Source organism: Lonchura striata, chromosome 3 (genome assembly GCF_050655825.1).
Source record: "Lonchura striata isolate lonStrDom1 chromosome 3, ASM5065582v1, whole genome shotgun sequence".
Lineage (NCBI taxonomy): Eukaryota > Metazoa > Chordata > Aves > Passeriformes > Estrildidae > Lonchura > Lonchura striata.
This window is the reverse complement of record NC_140705.1, coordinates 37,591,683-37,607,881: the sequence shown is the minus strand read 5'-3', so window position 1 is coordinate 37,607,881 and position 16,199 is coordinate 37,591,683. Positions and strand designations below refer to the sequence as shown.

General features: G+C 34.5%; 1 long non-coding RNA gene across 2 annotated transcripts in view; it reads right to left on the bottom strand.

The window, feature by feature from the left end:
- Positions 1 to 927: 927 nt before the first annotated feature.
- Positions 928 to 16,199, bottom strand: part of LOC146767864 (uncharacterized) — a 53,784-nt gene continuing 38,512 nt past the window's right edge. Inside the window, exon 3 of one of the 2 annotated variants that reach the window (XR_014953674.1) lies at positions 928 to 12,363. This is a non-coding gene — a long non-coding RNA (uncharacterized LOC146767864). Of the gene's footprint in view, positions 12,364 to 12,511; positions 15,290 to 16,199 lie in introns of those variants that run through there. The other variant, XR_014953675.1, reaches the window with a different exon arrangement.

Here is a 16,199-nt window from a genome sequence, read left to right as displayed (position 1 = left end):
TTTTTCATTATACTTATTAACATGTGGTAAAGGTAATTTTGTTTTTTAATATTTCTCTTCAATTTCTGTGGGAATATGCAAATAACTCCAGATGAATTCAATTAATTATTTTTGTTTTTACCAGAAAGTTGATACTAGAAAGTTGATACTAGATATTCATTTCATCAGACAATGAATGATTGTTCTTTATTTCCATTATCTCAGGCAATTTTGATTTTAAAGACCAGAATCCTTTTGCAGATTGAATAGGTCTGGTGTACTTAATTGTCTTATACATCATAAATACAGATTGTACATGTATCAAAATTTTCCTTAAGACTGAAAATATTTAACTTATAAATCAGGAGGTAAATCAGGCAATATGGTTGTAGGGATAGTATTTTTGAGTATACCTTCCTCAGAGTTTCTGATTTTGAATAAGCATGTGCTGAATTATGCTACAGTTTAGATCTTCACTGCATAGCTTTGCTGCAGAGACTCTAGTAGTGGAATTTTCTTTCTGCAAGTTGTCCATGCACCCAGTTTGTTGCTTCTAAGTTAAGTTAATTAATAAGGAATTGAATAAAAGTTCAACTTCTCAGTTCCCTCCATGCAGAAAACCAACTTAAAATAACTAACTGGATATTTTATAGTCTTATTAATAGAGAGTGAATCTGTCTTCTAGATGCTTTAAACTGTAGATGCAGTTATATTGGTATATTTTAAATACCTCTCTCTCTTCTCCTCTCACTGCCTTTTTCTTTCTGTTTCCAGAGTCATCATCAAATGAAAGAAAAGAAAGTGAATGTCATGGTTTGACACTGGCACAATGCCAGTGCCCCCATGAAAATGTGATCCCTCCCTTGAATGCTGTGAAGTGGAATCTAGAACAAAGAGTGGAAAAAAAAGTGGAATCTAGAATCTAGAGCAAAGCAGGCCCAAGCTTAATAACAGGGGGAAAAAAAAACTTTATTAAGTTACTACTACAAAAGGAAAAAGAAAGGAAAAAAAGGAAAAAAAAAAAACACACAAAGATCAAATGAAAACCTTGCAAAGCATTCCTCCCCCCACCACCCAACTCCAACAAACCACAGTGAGACACAATCTGGACCCCAATCAGGTTTCCACCCTCCAGACAATCGACACTCAGTCCGTCGAGGGGACAGAGTCTCTCCTGTGCCACAGACCCCCAAGAAACACAGCTCCACATCCTGTGTTTCCATGTCACACATGGCACCGCCCGGAGAAAAGTTTGCCATGGTGACCCTTCTCCTTTCCATGCACAGTGCTCTCACCACCAATGCATGGATGGACAGACTGCTTTTAGGATTTTTCCTTTCAAGGATGCCCTGCCAAGAGGGGAAAAAACAACAGTTCAGTTTTTCATTGTTTGGGACCCCAGTCCCCCCCATTTTCCCCTGGGGCCGAGGGCTCAAGAACAGAGATCTTCTTCTCTTCTCTTTCCTCTCCAGGGCAAGGGGGCGTCACCACAAACCCCCTAACCTTTTCTCTGTTCACTCCACTTTTGTCTTTTTCCCAGCTGAAGCAGGTCTCTTGGCTCACTGGCATCCTCCCAAAATACAGTCTCTCTTGGAGGAAAAGATTGGTTCAGGTTGTGGCTAACACGGAAAAGTCCAGCCAAAAGCCACTCCTTGTCCCCCTCCCATTTAGAATTCCTCCTTCTAACATCCCAGGATCCAAGGTGTCCCTCTTCCTCTCTTTCAAACTAAGGAGGGGAAAGGAAAATTCACAAAGCTTTCATTTCTCAAGGAAGGGTTAAAAGTCCGAACTCCCAGGATGGCTCAATGCCCGGACATCCAGCAACTCCCACGCACTGGGCACCTTGGAGCTCCCCCTGCTCCTCCTTCCTCGTGGTGGAATTGCTGACAGAACTTCCACTGTCTCTTTCTCTCTCTCTCTCTCTCTCTCTCTCTCAAGAGAGAAACTCTGTGGGGGGAGAATGGAGACATCCCAGACTTCTCTACCCTTCCATCTGCAGGGGCCAGCCCGGTTCCAGTCCCTCCACCCTTGGGCCCACCTTAGTCAGGCCATGGGCCTTCCCCTCCCCACCCAGCCACGGCCGGGCAGGGGAGAGGCTGCACTGCGCGCTGAGCGGAACCAAAGAGAGTGAGTTCTCCTGGGAATTCTGCTTTAAACCCCTCTGTGTTCTCAGAGGCGTGTCCACTTTCAATTGGTCAATATCCAAATTGACCTCTTCCTTCCGGGAAAAATTATCTTTCCGTGTCAAACCTCGACAGTGAATTTCATGGATCTCTCAACATACCAGTGTAGAATAGGTTTAAGTATTTTGATCACTAGAGAGAAGATACACTTCCCTGATGTCAGTTTTTGAGTCTTAGAAAGAAATAGAAAATCTATCATAGGTTACTTGGAAAAGCAGAAATATGTTAATGAAGAATTATATTTAATAAAGTAGGTTCATAAACAAGACTTTTACCCTTAATTTTAGATTATTCCCTCCTTCTAAAATCAGTTTTTGTGCAAATTATGTCAAAATTTAAAAAAATTCCCTGCTATTGTAGTATATGTTTAAAAAATAATAACAATATTGAATACCAAAATGTTGTTTAAGAACACAAGAATATGGAATTCCAATTTCCTATGTCATTTTTAAAATCAGTTCCAAGCAAAGGTTGGCATCATGGTACTCAGTAAACTTTCTTTTTCATATCTTTGACATGATTAAAAGAAAGCCTGATTAACTTTGCCAACAGGACTATGGACAGTGCATAGGCTGCAATGACTTTAAATGACTACGACTTGGTTACCTATATCAATAAAATTAGTAAAAAGATATAGAATAAAATATATAAAATACAAAACTTTGTATTATAACTACTACTGGCAATTTGTAATGGCAGTATGCTCCTTCATAGAATCTGATATTTTTAACTGTAAATGTCTTTAAAAATTGTTACTTTTCTTTTGATATAACAGGTGATATAACAGCAGTCTAAAGAGTGTCTCTTTAGTTTGTTCTGCAGAGCAACTGTTCAGATTATGAGAATTGTCTATAAAAGCTTATGAAGACTTCCACTGTGTGCAGTGTTTTGGGAAGATCCAGGGCTCTATTGCTGTTTCAAGCCCAGTTATATTACACAAACAAGGATAAAAATGCAAAAATCTGGTCCTCTCATATGCTTTGTAGAGAGAAATATTTTATGTAACAGAAATATAAACTTTATCAAATTATCAAGTACATGTTCAGTACATCAAGGGTCGTTTGTCTAAGGGTCATGTTCCATCCAAGAAAAGCTTTATTTCAGTACATGCAATGAATTGCATTAGTGATATCACTGGAATGACTTGAAGTGTAAAATACTGTTCATTCTGAATAAAGATGACAGTCTGGCTCAAACAGCATTAAATGAAGAATGAGAGTAAAAAAATAAAATGGAATCACTTCAAATTACAGCACTAGAACAAAACCCTGAACTAGCTCCTATAAAACTATTTATGGGTTTCAAGCTGTTCTCATTCTGAGGACATAAACAATCCTTGTTTGCTGATGCTTAAATGTCTTTAAGAGAGGACTGTTACCACAAAATCTTTCCATGTAACTGAAATCGCTAATTGTTCTTTGATCTACGGATAGCTTACTCATTTCCTTTATTAATGTATTTTGGCCAGAGTCCCCAGCTGACAACAGACTAATTTAATAAATCTCTATAAAGAACTTCACAGCACTTATATGTATCATGAGACACAATTAAACCATTAATCGACCATTAATGACTAGTGTTTGCAAGAAAAAATCAAAACCAACAAAGTTGGTTGTAAACTTGTTCACTTCATCAAGCTATCTTCATTGCCCATTATCTCAGGAGACAATTTTGCATTTCTGCTTTAAGAAACATCCTGCCAGAGTAGTGGTGTATTGTCTGCTTTCTAAAGCTTGAAAAGAGACTGTGCCCTGGTGCAGATTCTGTAGTTCCATTCAACTCTTCTCTAGCTGTTTATTTATGTATGGAGAAGAAGCCAGTTACAGCCCCCTTTGATTAGGCATGCACAGCTGTAAAATGAGATTTTAGAAAACTAAGCTTTAGATTATCTGAAGATTGACTCTGGGAACACAGCCTAAGATCTGTAGTTCCTGTGTAAGCGTGATAGCTGTGGGGTTATGGATCATGTTCCTGTTTTCTGTTCTATGTGTACCTTCAGGATGGCATTGATCTCACCTTTAGAATTATAAAACCAGGCATTTAATTAAAGCTAGATGTTTATCCAGATGAAAACTTGTTTATGTAAGATACCTAACTTTCAAAAATTTAACATGCACAGTGATACTAAAAATACAAATAAATGTTATTATTTTCAAACATAACAGTTAGGTCTTAAAATAAAATAATAAAATTATTGAGTAAAATTTACATGAATCTTAATTTCATTAAATCTGTTTATAAACAGTAGTACAGAAAGGAGATTAATACCCAGATCTTTACCAAAAATCCTCATTCAATCATGTCTATTTAAGGTAATCTTGTCATATGAATGGAATGTAATAAAAAAATGGATGAGTATTTAATTACTCTATGCTCCCTGTCAGAATTTGTTTTAGTACTCAGTCTAGAGGCATGTCTTTAGAAATATCAGATGAATTTAAAAAATTATTAAATTAGAGGATTTAGACAAAAGCCTGGAGTCTTCCAAGCTCTGAATACATGCACAGAGTCCTCATTTTCTGGACTGGACACATATGTCTATATATTGCTGCTTGAAAGATTGTGGCTATGAGGCAATCAAATATGCTGCAAATCTGAAAAAAATTTTACTAAGCCGGGGCTGTGATATACTATCCATTTATAATTATTTTTATTATTTGAACTTATTAAAATGTACAAATTTTGCTTTAACTTTGATTATGACATCTTTTGAAACTAATTGTTATTTTCCATTTAAATTCCCATTATTTTTTAAATGGCCTCAATTAATGGCAATGAAGATTCTATTTTTGTTATCTATAATTTGCTGAGTCACATCTAATTGAGCTCCTGTAAATTTTGTAAATGTGTGTGAACTAGAACTCATTGCTGAATTTAGGCTAATATCTATCTAGAAGTAGACTGTGGTAATGCAGGCAATCCAAATAAAAATAATAGTAAGAAAGACCTTATTGTCTGCAATTCATATAATGTATTTTACAATGTGTGTTGGAAAAGACATTTTGCCTTCTACGCAGTTTTGTAATAACTCTTAGAAAATAAAATAGCAGTGATGATATGAACATAAGAGGCAGTTCATGGTTATAGAACCTGCCTGCATCTCCTTCCTCTTTCTGGTTGCTGTATTCATCCCTCACATGTTTGGCTTCTTCTGCTTAATTGTCTTAATGTATTATTTTAGGATTCTTCCGTGTGATTTTAACATTTTTTATGAACTTGCTAGAGTGTTACCTATTGCAATAGAACTGTGCTAGAAAGAGGCAAGGCTGTACAGATCTGCCTCACCTGCTCAGCAGCATCAGAGGCTGTTGTGCATATACCTGTTAGCAAGTATTTAGGCACATGACAAAGTCTGGCAGTGGAGACCTAAGCAGTTCAGAAGCTCAGATATTCACAGCAAGAAAGCAGATCTTTGCAGAATTAAATTAGCATCTTAAAGGTATGTTCCGCAGGGACTTTCATGGTCCTTTTAGCATCTAGCCTGGAAAACATGCATACATAGCCATGCTACTTAAAGCCTAGTCCTTTATAATGCTGGGATGGTTCTTTCAAGCACTTCAGACTTTAAAATCACTTCTTGAATTCAGCTCTTCTCTAGCCTGTACAGGACATAAGCATACCTAATGCCTAGAACATTTGAACCTGAGTTTAAGACAAAAGTATGGTTTGGAACACTTCTAAATGATTTCAACAAGACCTAGACCCAAGTCTAGCATTTGGTGAGTTTAACATAAGTTTTTGCAACAGCCATGTGATGACCAAAAGTAAGGGAAAGCACTGACAAATCCATGAAGTTGTATCAGGGCTTTACATGGCAAGTGTTGATCTCTATGAAGTGAATTAACTCCTGAGAATATATTCTTGCTTCAAAATAAATATGTTTGACAGCTTTCAGCAAGTCAAACCTTCAGGTCCCTCCCAACATAATTGGATTTTGTTTTCAAAGTGATTCTTCCTTTATCCTGGATTGAAGCGAGCAAGTTCTTTCTTAATTATACGCTTTAATGCTTGTTGAGAGCTGAAGGATAGGAGCAAATAAGCTAAATCCTACCAGATCAAAGTACTTTTACACAGTACAACACTTTGCCCAGCAGCAAGAGACATATCAAACATTGACCTCTTCACAAAGGCATTTGGCCTCATGGTTGGCCTTCTAACAGTTATTTGTGATCTCTTCCCCTGTTTGCCACAATTCATTTCTCTTCTCTTCTGCTGGAGAATGGTTCATAACAGATTATAAACTATACAGTTCACTTAGTGCAGCAGTCACAACTGCTGCAGAATTTCTTGTAATACTTCAAAATCCACTAGAATTTTTTTTATTTTTGGTTTCCTTCTGGCTTTTATTGCATAGCATTCAAAGCCTTGTATTCACTATTAAAATATGTAATATTGAAGCAAAATTTCTCCCACTGTAGCAATCATCTTTCTAGTGTCAGTAAATATGTTATTCAGAGTTTATCTAATTTGAGCCAGTTTTCAATTTCTTACTGTACTACTTTGGATTCATCCAGTTATACGAAATACTCATACTTAGACTTCACTCCTTTAGTTCCTTATCTCCAATTTTATGTATTTGCTATCTTGCTTTCCCTATGTTCTTTGTAGTTTCACATTTGAGAATGGATATAATATGTACTTTTGTTTTGAAACAAAGCCCAAAGAAAATGTTCCAAAATATTTTCCTCAAATTTTTATGATTTCTGGACACACTTTCTTTTCCTTTGCCCTTGTATGTCTCTTTTATTCTTCCCATCTTCTCTATCTATTCTCTTACTTTTTGTTTCATTTAAGCTTATGCTCTATCACAACAAATCACTGCTGATTACTCGCAGTGACTCTTTCTGATGTTAATATGTCAGACTGAGTCCATGTAGAAGAAAGCCTTCTCTGCCTATTTCACCTCTCTGGACCTCCCTGAGACTAATGGACTCCCTTTTTCACAACATGCACCAAAGTAGTCTTCCACTAGTTACCCTAAATTCCTGCAGGGCTTCCTCTTTCCTTCTGGTCCTCTAACCAGTTTTCCTGTCTGTGGCAGCAAGAGCATAACCCTTTAACTTTGTAAGTAATTTCTACTAGAAAAAGCAGCAATTTATTTTTTCTTAAGGTAAAATTAAGCAGAGAAGGGACACTGCTAAATGTAGATTTTCTATTAATTTTTGTCCCATCCTATTTTCAAAAGTTGACTTCAGAACCGTACATTTGCAGGCCAAAATTTTAGTGAAATGAATGCATGTCCACATACATTTTCAAATTATCTCCATTGATTTATCACCATGACAATAAACAACATGAGTTGCACAAGTCCGTACCATTATTGTACTCTATCATTTGTAGTAGATGAAGAATGAACATGGGGAATGAATTTGCTTTGCATTTCTTCAGGTAATAACTAGAGCCCTATCAAGGCACTTGCAGGTTAGGAATTATCTAGCCTCTGAAGCTTTTATCTATTCTATAACTGTAGTATAGGACCAGCATGAACAGAGAGCCTCCCTGGGCAGTGAGATCCAGATTTTGGAAGTTTTCTTGGCAGCTCCTGTGAAAAAGAGCTCCGGTGAAAAGAAAGATGCCTACCTATCTTCATACTCAGGACAGTGTTCCTGGAGTTTTGGCCAGTGTTGTGGTGTTTTGTCTTTTCTTTCTTACAGAAAATTGTAACTTCCATTGTTAGCCATTGCTGTTTTATAAAACTTCTTGACTATTCAAGTAATAATAAAAAACCTGATCTTTTCAAGTGGTTGTCTCAGCAGTAAAAAAGAGCATGAAAGAGTCAACTTTTAAAAGTGATTTTTAGTCAAAATGATACAATTTTAAACCTGATGTTCATAATACATATTTTAACACGGGCAATTGCTAAATCCAGACTAAGAAACTGATTTACTACTCTAGGGCACAAGTTTAACAGATGGATAAAAATGTTTGTACAATTAGATAATTTTAGGCTAATGTTCCATTTTTTTTTCAAAAACATAAAATTTTCCACTACCTTCTAGATAGTAAAGTCCTTAATTATTCAGTAGTTGTCTTCAATGTTATGATAAAAATAAATGTTTTTTTTTCTTTAGATCATTAATTTGATAGCACTTTTTTTTTGAAAATCCATCATTCTATGAATTACATGTCATAAACTTCATAGTAAGGTGTTAAAGCACATGTGCAAGCCTTACAAAAAAAACAAGCTGTAAGTTATGTTAGAAACAACACACTTATATTTTTCTACCAAATTTAGCATAATGTGTAGAAAATATCTTCAAAGGAGATTGGTTGTTTCACTCTAATAAACTGAAGTATAAAAGTTTAAAAAAATAAAGGCAAATTTTATTTTATTAAAGCAAAAACCAAAATTAAATTGCAAGAATAAACAAGTCTTAAGAACATGTGCTAACTAAAACAGTTTACAATTATTTAATTTCAGCTTTTAATCCCTGACAAAAATATTAGTGAATAAAAAGATCTTGAAAATTAGTGTCAAAGCAACACTGGGTGTTGTGTGGGAAATACCTAAATCCTTTTTATCTATTGCTTTCAACATGTTGAATGGCGATTCTCTTGTAGTACAGAACTCCTGTGCACCACCAAAATGGAGTCAATAAGCATTTTTTTTAATAATGGGTACCAAGAAACAGAAAGTGTTGATGTAAATTTTGCCTTCAATTTTATTGGAAATTCTTGTAAAATTAAATCACAGACACATGGGCAAATCTTTCAATAAATTCTATATTTCTAGATGGTGACATAATTTGATGAAAGATCCAAAATAGCTGCTGAAATTAAGTATTTTTAATAGCAGTTTTAATCCCTCCTCTGTTTGAAAACAGACGGTGCATGGGCATCTCTTATCTACCTGAACATATACTTTTAATAAACTTTGTTAATACAGCACAACAGAAGCTACCATGTTGATATTGAGTCATTCAAAATTTGAGCCCTCAAAGATTTGAATCAGAGTTTGCAGGTTTTTTTTTTTTTAATTGTTAATCAGTAACTATAGCTATATGGTAATGATTAACCAATTGCATTGTGAACATTGTATGGGTAGGTGATGTTTTATTTTAGGGAAAAGGGAAGACAATCCAAAGATGAGTGGGTTGTTTGGATTATAGTTTCTAGGTGTAAAGTCAGCAGAACCAAGCAGTAATTGGGGGAAAGACAATTTCAACAGTGATTGCCACCACTAACTTACTCATCACCTACTCCAAACAGATTCCAGAATCAAATGGAGGGAAGAACTGCACATGCAAGCTAATTAGCATGAGAAGCAACTGGTATAACTAGTAAATAGGGGTTTGAGTGTTAACTTTTAAAAAATTATGTAATCTGTAACCAGTGAATGCTGATGCATTTATTTATTAAAATATATAAATAGTGTTAAGTTTTGATCAATGGAGAGCCAGCCTTTTATGGGTTTCCACCAAGGTCCCTAGTTTGCTCAAACTAGAATAAAAAGCAGAAATATCGCACCTCAGTGTGGGCAATGCACATCCAGTAATAAGCCCTCATTCTGGACAACAATGTATGTATCCAACCAAAACTTGGCTACACATGTAAAAGGAGACATATAAAATAAATACAGTTTATCTGGGAAACTAACAGTAAGAGAGAGCAGCAGAGGCAATTATTCACAGAATCAGAAAAAAAAATGGAAGTTAAAACTGTTTGGATTTTTTTCTGTGACTTGCTTGTTCACAGTATCAAGTACCAAGAAACTCATAGACTTCAGCTTCTTTTCTGCATGTAATAAGCAAAGACTATGGGGAATGAACAAAACAAAATTTTTGCTGAAGTTTAATAAGTTAGTGATACCCCTGAATTTGTTCCTCTTTTTCTCCTGCTTCACTTATTTATATTTGATCCACAGTTCTGAAAGTATTTTTTAATAAAATAATTTTCTGCAATGTTACAGCTTTAGTATAATTGTCCACATATGTCCACCCACGGAAATATTAAATGCACATCATGAGCCTAGACATAGAATGAAAAAAATAAAACCAAGATGCAGGACAACTGGCATTTATTTTGCCTCAGCAAACAGGGAGAAATCAAAACAGTCCAGTTTTGATACATGCCAGTCACCTTCCCTCTTACCCATTTAGAATAATATAAAATAACAATATTATAACAATATGAACAGAATAGCTTGTAGTGGAATTCTCAGTAAATACTGTGTGTCATGAATAAGTTAAAAATGCACAGGATATTTGCAAATAAATACCCAAATACAGTCACCTGGAGCAGACTTCAATCTACTTAAGGTAGGGAGGTGCTTCCATTATAGCTGATGAAAGGAAATAAATACTTTCAGAACACCTAGACTTAGTTGACCTACTTTGAGATGACTTACATTGCATGTTAGGATGTGTATCTTCTTCAGCAGAAGTGGTGTAGGGTGATTTGCTCATACATCGATATTAGTATTAGCCTACATTTGATCAGATACTTAACTCTAGTTTTATCCTCGCTTTCACATTTCTAACAATAAATTGCTTCAGAATGTCACTTTGAATGCTATTAAATTTATCATAATTTTCTGAAAAATGAATTAATGCCCATTTTTCCTTTGGCCATATGTTTTGGATTATTTTTTATACTGATTATATCTCCTATATTTATTTTAACAAAATATTTTATTAGCCTACTCCTATTTTTTTGGCTATAATTATTAATTAGTTTACATAAGGTCTTTCTTATAGAACAGTAAATTCTGTTTAGTGACTTCTAATATGGTGGTGGAGTAAGAAAGAGATTAAAATTTCTTTATGGACAGCATAAAAAATAAATTAATATTCTACTTGTTTTTAGCCATGGAGAAGATATTAAGGATCAGAGAAAAACAATGTGGTTAGTGGGGATGAAGAAGGTAATTGAAACATTAGAAAGAAAGCTTGTGTTAAAAAAATAATGATTAAAAAACGTAGCTGGTAAAAACCCTATAAATATCTCAGGCAAAGGAACTAGTATTCTCTATCATATTACGCTGGAATGTGTAATATATGAAATTGCCAACTCATCATAAGGAAGCCAGTGAAAGTGTTAACATATAACAGATGGGAAAATACAGTGTCTGCTTTTAAAAGGAAAGAAAATTGCAATCTAAATAAGTGTAAACTCAATGTCATATTAATCAATGGTATTGAGAGCTCTAGACCGACTTTTGAAGGAAAATATAATCAAATAAATGGAAGAACTTGGAAAATGGAATGAAATGCAACACACATTTAACAAAGGTAGTTCATGCCTGATTAATTTGATATCTTTTTTTGATAAGTGATTTTTGAGACAAGGGAAATGAAGTACATCTAATATATCTGGACTCAGGCTCTATGAATAATTGATTTTTCAGTTCAACTACTCATCTCAAAAAAAAATACCTGGAAGAAAGATAATAACAATAATGATTAGAATCAATTGGTTAAAAATTATGGAAAAGTTAGCAATTTTAATAGCAAAATATGTACTTTCTGTAAGTCTATGCATTCATATAAGAAAAAAAAACACCATTTAAAAATCATAATAGCAAAGAGTAAGTGAAGAAGGTAGCTATTTTCTGCCAAATCTAAATAGGAATTAACAGAAGTGAGATAATATAAGGCCTGCTTATAAAAAGCATTATTTTAAAATAGCTTATTTTGTTTGATTAGATATTTTAAAAATTTTAGGAAAGAAAGATTTCAAAGAGAGTTTTAAAATCAGCCCAGAATAAGTTAGGTTGCTTAAGTTGTTTCAGCTAACAATCATTTGAAAAGTAAGAGGTTGTACTATTATTGCTCCAATACTTAAAATCAAGGAAGAATACTATCTGAACAAAACCAAAATCAAAAACATAGATAAAGGATTTATAGGAAAAATTAAAATTAATCAGCTTCAGTTGTTAAAGCCAAAGAAAATAAATAAACCTTAAAAATTTATAGATTACAATTAAAAGAGTAACATTTAAAAAATGTAAATGTTGGGAAAAGCCTTTTGTGAAAACCTAGGAAAAATAGACAGCATAACAATCCCATTAGTAGAAACAGTAAACTGCTAACTCAATAGAAATATCGGATGTTTTAAAATAATTTTTAAAGCATCACATACCTCGAGTAATCCTTTCAGGAGAATGCTTTAGTTGGCCATAAGGCTCTACTTTCATTTATTTAGAAAGAGAAGACATCTATGTCCTCACAAATCCCATCATAAAGGTGACAGTGGTTATTACCTTGAAGAAAGAAAATTCTTTCAGATGGGTTGGCTGCTAAGTTTAAAGGGTGTCTTAGGCCCTATATCAATATGATTATTTAAAATGCTCTTAAAAAAAGGGAATGCTTTCTTACAATGGAAAAGAAATAGGATAATTTCTTTAGGATAAAAAAATAGGATAAAAAAAGGATAATTCTTGTTGCTTGCATACATAATTAAAAGCATTTTTTATAGGTTTCTGCCACAGTTTGGCAAATACATGAAGAGGTTCATTAGTTAGAAAGGTAAACCCAGATTAGTCAGGATTTGTTGTGGTTAGGCAAATTGTTGCTAATAAAATTGGGATGTTTGTGATTTGAGTTGCAGTCCTCATGAGGATAACATCTGATACATTCTATTATTTCTCAGAGTGGAGAAAAAACTTTAGCCCAATGCAACATAAATATAAATTGCTTCTATTTAAAGAATCCCACCCTGTTCTGGAGAAAAACTAAGACCTAAAACTATCCCTTCCTGTCAACTTTGAGATCCTATATGAACCTTAGGCTGAAGTTTTTTCAAATTTAGTGTATTCAGGGACTTCAATGGAAATTCATTCACTTTATAAGTGGGTTCTAAAGAGCAAAGACGCAAGGTTTCATAAGCAATAAGACTAGGGAATTATGCAAGAAATCTTACAGTGTCATGTACAGATATACAAGATGAAATGTATTACAATATACTGTATTGGTACCTCCTTTCATAGAGATAAACTAGAAGTTTATTATTAGAACAAAGAGAATATTAAACTATTCTAAAGATGGGAAGGGAAGAACCAAGAAAGAATGAACTTAAAGTAACAATATGTTCAACTGTAAATGGTCTAGAGGAATTAGATTTAAAACTACTTTCATTCCAATAACATACCTCAATGACAAGAAATAAATACTGTCTGATACAATAAGAAGGGCAGATATTATCCCAATACTTAATTAAAATTAGATTTCTGTCAAAGAATTGTGTCCAAATGAAAACACTTACCTGGCTACCATAGTAAATATGGAGCATTTATGAGGTTTTGAGCTGCTGAGTACTGGGCAGTTATTAGTTAAGATTAATGGAGACAAAGCAAGAGACAAGTTTAAGACTAATGGAGGTAAGAGAAGAGGCAAGTTTTAGTCATGAGTCAGGACTATTATCTGCCTGTAGGAATTTTATAACTGTAGGCAGAAAAACTGGTTCAGGAGACTGAGGTGCAGGCACAAAGTATTATCAACCATCTGAGCATTTGAAACGTTAATGTCTTGAATGGCAAGCACAGCAGCTAATGGCAGAAACATTTTAGGTAACCCAGTAGTGATTCTATCAGGAAGACCATCATCCACCGAAGAATTAAACATCCACCTAAGAGTTTGCCTGAAAAGGTGCAGGCCTTTTCTGTGCAAAGTTGTGTTCTAATTTTTCCTGCAGCACTGTGTTGAGCTGAGCTTGGCTGCAGGGTACATGAAGCTGGTACTGATAATGAAGGAGCCTGTAGGCAGCTGCCATTTGCATCACAAATAACACCACCTGTGTGTGCTTGTATTTATCTCAGAGTGAAGCAGCCTGTTCTCATGTGAACATCCTTTTGTTTGACACTAGAAATGATTAATAGGATTGTTCTTTTCTAAGAATATCGTATAAGAGCTCTAAAGACCAAAATGCCATCAAACAGATGGGATTTGCATTATGTGTTGTTCCCTGACTAGAGGTCTTTCTAATGATATACAACTGTTCCCTATATCTGAAGGCATATAAGATTATCTATATTGTTCTCTTTTTCCCTACAGTGTTAGCTCCAATGAATGGTATTTTAAGCAGCATCTTACTGAATCCGAGTGATATTTTCACTGGGATAATAACACCAGTCTCGGTGTTTTGCTGCAATGCACTGCAAATCCCAAGATAGACAAATCAGACATTTAAGCCACCTGAGAGTGTTTGTTCCCCTGCACTATAAGTTTGGGGATATGAAGGATGTTTCTTCAGCAACTGATGGCAGCACATAGCACTACATTTAATTTTGCTTTGGGGTAGCATCTTCCAGGAAAGAAGGCATCAGTCCCTCCTTTAGCTGCTCCAATTCAGAGCACATACAGTGCAAACACCCTTTACATCCTATGCTGCTTGTACTATGGAGGTGATAATTCTCCATCAGTAGAACCCAATATAGATATCTGGGAACAATTCTATTAAAGTTCCTACCTGTGCAAGGACAATTTTTAAGTAGTCACACTTGTAAAAAGTCTGGTGTTGGCTACAGGACAAGTAATTTGACAAAATATAGATCTATTTCAAGATGGCAAAGCTTTTGTTACTAAATAGCTATATTTCTTCATTATGAACAATGAATAAGTTTTCACAGAATGGTCTCTCTGTTGTTGAGTTCCTTGAGGCAAAATGGCTGTGACTTTCTGACTTGATTTAAACTGCAACTGATTTGCATCATCAAGTAATGTAAAGCAGTAAGACTGAATCATTGAAACTGAGGAAATAAACAGTTCTGTGTTAATAATGATTTTTTCAACACTGATATTTCTTCAGGGTTTATTTTGGTCAAGTAATTTGTAAGAGCAGAGGCACAAGATAATATTTTCTCCATTGCTGCTATTCCACAGTAGAAGAGTCCTACAAGAATGCTACTAATTGTAAGGTTCTTAAAGACAGAGGAATGGATATTGTTTTTTTCTTGGGAATCAAAACACTTGGCAAGTCTGAGGATGAACCTTTTGTAAAGCAGCTATTCCACTTGTGTGAAAACAAAACAAATGTATAGAATTACTATATTTGCACAGTTACTAACCTTATTGATCATTGTGTCTGAGGTAGAGGTGCATAGGAATGCATGAACTTCGCTAGCTGAATGGGTGCAAAAGCTGTGCAAGATGGAATCAGTGAGGAGCAGGGAATGGGCAATTTTCCGAGCTCTGGAATGAAATAACTGTATGTATCACTGTATGCCATGACAAATACCAGGATAATTTTACTTGTAATTACTCTTCTGTGTGACTGGTCACCTAAACAGAAGATAGTGTTTCAGATCCTGAACTAGATAATTAATGTATTAATCAAGAAAGAAATTAATATTACAATCAAAGCCTCAAGAAAAAGACTTGTGCATTTTGTAAGTTATTGATGATAACACTTAAATAAGATTTAAATAATTCTGACCGTCTAAATTTCATCTGACTGAATACAAAGATACATGTAAAAATGACAAAGGAAATGTCTGTTCAGGGGTCTAGAAGAAGACAGGACCTCAGAGGAAATGAGAAGAAAACTGAAGAGATAAACCATCCATGCTCTCCCTGCTAAGAAAGACAGGAAAAGTTATCTGGCCCATTTCAAGAAAATCAGGCTTTTCCTTCAGAATTATATTTATTAGTCAGTGAATTATTAAATTTTCACTTTGCTCAAATCAGCATTTCTGTATGAAGTCACTGAAGTAATTAATTCTTCATGTGAAGATACATTTATTTTCACTACCCTTTAGTGATAGTAGCTTACTGTTATGGAATGATTCTCTGAACACATTTATTAAGTATCTGACTGTTTTCAAAAGATCATGGACAGTTATTTGCAATTTTTTTGAATTATAACAACAGAAATATTATTCATCTCCATAAACAGTAAATAGAAATGCTATTTGTTCCTTCTTTTTGCTAAAATGACATATTAACATTTTTGATTAATCTAGTGCTAAAAGTCACATGGCATTATTTTATTAAACAGCATTTCATGTAGATCTAAATAGCTCCAATCAAACATCACTTACTGTTTGCCCTTGGAGTGTTCACTTCTTGTGCTATTTGCATAAACAAATCATGTACTACACCT